Below are 4,763 nucleotides of genomic sequence, written 5' to 3' on the forward strand. Positions count from 1 at the left end.
TTTCTTTCCAGAAAGGCAGTATCCTTTCTGAGAAATGTAAACCTGCCTCCTTGGCAGCAACCACCAAATGAACAGTTACCTGGATTTCCTTTGCATTAACAGGACTGAGAGAGAAAGAATGTTGGTAAAATAAGCAAAATACACTGCAGAGATAAAACCCATCTTGCTGCAGGTACCTGAAGATATGAGAAGAAGCAGGGATAGAAACCAAAATCTTTTCACTTTCTCCTCCGCAAACACGKTATACACAATATTTCCAAGTTACCTTTTGTCTTCTGTAACGCTTTAGAGGCAAGATGTTAACGTATTTAAGCCCGTACAAGCACAGACAGACCGCACCTCCCTGTGACACAACCCACCATTTCAGGGTACACTGAACAGCGTGATGGCAAACTTYGAGGAAATCCACTGCTTTGCTAAATAATTATGGAGAAGACTGTATCTATCTTTCTCTTGGTAAAACGTCAGGGCCTGGATCCACCTTTCTGTGAGGGCCTCCGCTGAAAACTGCTTTGAAATGCTGAATATTTATTAAGAATTCAGTATATGCAATTAATCGTTATGTGGGCTGTTAACTTTACTGATGCAAAATGCCAGCAGGGCTTTCTTGCTCTGAAACAATATCTTTTTGGAAAGCTATTTAAATAGTTCCTGCTGAAAGAAACAAAGCGAATACATTTAAAAGAGCAAATCTCCACCCCGCGGTGATGTTGCAGGACTCTGGAGCCTGCTGAATCCTAAGCTCGCCCACCGGGAAASAGAGCGTTCTGCTTTCAGCCGGCAGCCGCAGCCACCTTCGAAGCAGTTTGAGCAAGCAGAGCTGCTCGGTGCGATGCTCCGGTTGCCATGGGAACGGAGACAGGCTCCCACAAGAAGACCAGGTGATTAAAAAATGTTTAAAGTGGCCCTGCTGTGGGTAAGTTTCCAGCCCCTGGCATCTCCCGCATTGAAATTCTGCTTTCTGTTTCTCTGGAAATGGCAGTGGCGGATGCTGTTGCGTTTGGGCTGTGGTTTTCCTCTGGAAGCGGCTTCGCTGCTGTTGCTGCCCGCAGATTTCAGGACTCAGCAGAGCTGCCYGCGCGTGCACTGCTGTAATCGTGAAAACTCCGGGAGAGTGCCGCAGGTCYGAAGCGTAACTGGGAGCCCTGCAAGGGCTAAGCTGAGGTCCAAACCTGCCCCCCTATTCCCTCATAAAAACCTTTGCTCGATACAGCTGTAAGAAGCCAAATGAAGCTTTCGATCTGATGTATGCCAAAAGGTGAGGCCTTTGAATCTGAACTTTTTATAAAAACAGACTTTCCATCACACTCCCCTACAGAACAGAATAAAATGGTACTGCAGAAAAAACAGCCCTCTGGCCTGCAGACTCATTCGCAGCCTTGTSAAGCACTGGATTTTTACCCTTTACGAACGGCGCTGGGAATGGAGGTGGCAGTAGCTGTTCACCGCTGAGCATCCTGCTCGGTGCGTGGCACCGACACGTCCGGCTTCCTCGGCCGAGCTGTGCGCCAGGACCGCATCGGAGGCCCTGCTAACATGGTGGAGAAAGGGAGGCAAAAGATCGTGCAGGTTTCTAGAGGCTCCAACCAACCAGTAAGGGAGTAAATGAACCAACCGCTAGCTGATCGCTTGTCATGTGCTGCCCTAGTCCYGCTAACCCCAGGGCAATAGTCTAAAATCCCTGTGCACTCACAGCGCAGCCTTCCCAGTCCGCTCACGATTCAGGCCAATCACTTCAAAACATTAACGCAACAGCGAGCTACAGTGTTGGTTAAGAACTGGACGCTGCACTGTCACGTTCCTGTTTAATGCAGAGGATAATTTTAGGAAGCGCACCCCAAGCGCAGTATTCATAAGGGGAGTTTTACGGAGGAACTGCAAGACTATTTCAGTACGTTTACCTGCAAGGGAGACACACTTCTAGAGCTGTTCGGAGGCTGCTGCGTCTTGTAGGTACGACAGCTTGTTGGGAACTGCTACTTCTGAAATACCCTTTCAAGCTCTCCTAAATGATACAAGCTCCCAGAACAACTGATTAACCACTTAACATTATTACCATAAATTTAATTTATTCTTTTAAAATGGTATTCYGGAAGAGGATCATAGACCTGAATTCCTGGCATGACATGGGAGAGGAACAGAGAAATGCAAAGCACGGGTATAATGATGGAAAAGCGGTGGCAGCAAGAAAAAATGATATTCCCCAATCATACTTCGAGAGAGAACAGGAAGACTATGCAGCAGAGCTGCACGCATATTTGAAACTGAAGCACAGATGTCAAGTTTTTTTTAAATGACCAATAAAAAAAGAACAGGAAAGTTTGCATGAAATAAAATGCATGAATAACCAAGGAATGGTTGTGCAATTAAAAGCAGTCTTTGAGAACTTTACTATCTTTTTTTCAACCACTAAGTTTAGCTTAAAGCAGGTTCACTTATTAAACAACCTACTTTTAAAATTAAGTTAAACCCTCAAACAACAATCTCAGGTGTTTAAAACTGCCACTTTCACACTGCACACACACGAACACGGTTTGAGATTTCCATTTTGTATTAGCGATTCACTAGATTATAAGCATATTTTTGCTGAGCTCTAAGTGTGATCTTAAGAACTATAAAAAATCCGTTTCATCCTTAGAGTATTTTCTACTCACTTTCTTACCATAATATATACTTAAAGAAAATTTATCACACAGGGTGAACAAAGACTGAAAAAGGTGAAAGGAGAGAAAAAACGGATGAATAAATCCAAAGAATGTCATACCTCGATTCCTTCTAATTGGAAATTCTGGATTTGACTGTCCTCAGTTAACACATTTCCATTGGAAACATGCCACTGAGCCATTAATCTTACAGCGACTGAGRAAGAATTGCTGAGACATAACTAGAATTTTCTTGGCATAGGTTTTCTTTAATTCATGAAACAGAAGGGAGTCCTGTTTCCTTGAGGGATATTAAGAAATAGCTCAAAGACAATATTGTCCTCCAGAAAGTCTGCAGATGTTTTAGGAGAACCTGGTGGGCTCTAGGTCAAGGAAAGCCATAGCTGGGGAGAAGCTGAAGTCCCCGCTTGTTAAAATACACACAAAAAAAGGAAAAAAAAAAAAAAAAGGAAAAGAAACCCTACAGGAATGAGGTAATGAGGTTATAGAATGAAAACGAGAGAAGCTGAGGATACGTCAAGCAAAAAGCCCTGCGAGATCCATCTGGCCTCAGAAGAAGGTGGATGTGGACAAACAACAACCCAATGGGGAAAACGGAGCACATTATCCCATTTTGGCTGCTCTCCTGGGCTTTGTGGCACCRTGGGGCCAGGACACCTTCGGGCTCCAGGGCTGGAGCTCACTGAGGCCAYGGGCCAGCTCCACATCAGCCTGAGKAGCMGCATCCTGGCCTTGGGCTTTCTGTGGGAAGGAGACTAAATCCAGGGCCAGGAGAGAGCCACACCGTGCTCCCACAGGAGGGGACCCAGCCGTGGACACCCACCTGCCTGCATCTCAGCATCATCCTGGCTTGTGGCAGGAGAAGGGGGCAAGGCATGACAGCCTTGTGCCCAGGGACAGCCGCCTTTCCTCCCAGGTCTCACATATATTGCTACTTTTTTTTTTTCCCCCCTGAAAGCCACAATCAAGAGCCTGCTAAATGTTAGGAATCCCCCCATTAAAACCCAACTCTGAGCCCAGCCCTGCTGCCAGTTAAAGGGTGCATCACATAGACAGGATAGGTCTCCTTTTTTCTTCTTTGCACATCATTATCGTAAAAACAAGGGTAACGGCGATAAAGCAGAATGGTGCTAATGGAAGGAAACAAAGCACAGGGACTTAAAGTGCTTTTCAGAAACAGRATCACTCTAAATCCTGGCCAGCAATGCATGCATACCCACGTCGTACTAAAACGTACGCTGTGGTTAGACTATGTGGACTATGTGTTGATGAAAGGGTTTTCAGTGAGCCATGGTATTATTTGTCTTACTGTAGATGTATAATTGTTCTGGCGGAAACATCCATTCTAATGGCCTTATTCTTTTCCTTTAATTTTCTTTCTTKAAGAGAATCTTTGTTCTCTGAAGCTTTTTGTTTCTCCATTACTACTTGTCATCCCTCTTTAGCGAAAAAGACGAATAAGAGAGTCAGACCTTGATTCACGGCAGCCCGGAAAAGCTTACTGATTCAAGAAGGACCCAAAGGCACCTGCGAGTCCAGGCCCTGCTGCCCCTTTGGGCACTTCCAGAAGGTTCACGGGGACTTCTGGAGGGCCAGGTCCGCAGGACAGTGTGCTCAGGCCAGCTGGACGGCTTGCTACCCAGCACTCGCTAGCACTGCTCTTGAGCCCACTGCTGACGTCCATTAGAAACCTGCTGCTCAGAGCATCCTGCAAACCAGTGTTTTAGTAGTCCAGCTCAGTGTTAAGTTCATTAGGGCAGCTGCGAAGCAGAACAACCTGGAGAAGATTCTCAGAAAACCCGTCCCGCGTTACAGCTCTAGCGCCGGCTTCCGTGGCCGTAACCATCCGGTCGCTGCAGGTTTCGGTTTCTCCAGCTGTGAAGCTGAGATAACCCTCTTCCTCCTTCACGAGCACTGCGAAGCCTCATGCGAGGGGCAGGACCGTGCTCGGGCCCCGTGGGAGCAGCCCCCAGGGAGGGCGTCGGGCGAAGCGCGTGCCCAGGGGCTCCGCTCCGCGGGAGCCTGGGGCTGGGCTTCACACCACCCAGCTGCGGCGGCGGCGGCGGCGGCACGCCTGGCGCAGGGGCGCGGGGGCTCGCC

Source organism: Rhea americana, unplaced genomic scaffold (genome assembly GCF_003343005.1).
Source record: "Rhea americana isolate MKP2758 unplaced genomic scaffold, rheAme1 scaffold_201, whole genome shotgun sequence".
NCBI lineage: Eukaryota > Metazoa > Chordata > Aves > Rheiformes > Rheidae > Rhea > Rhea americana.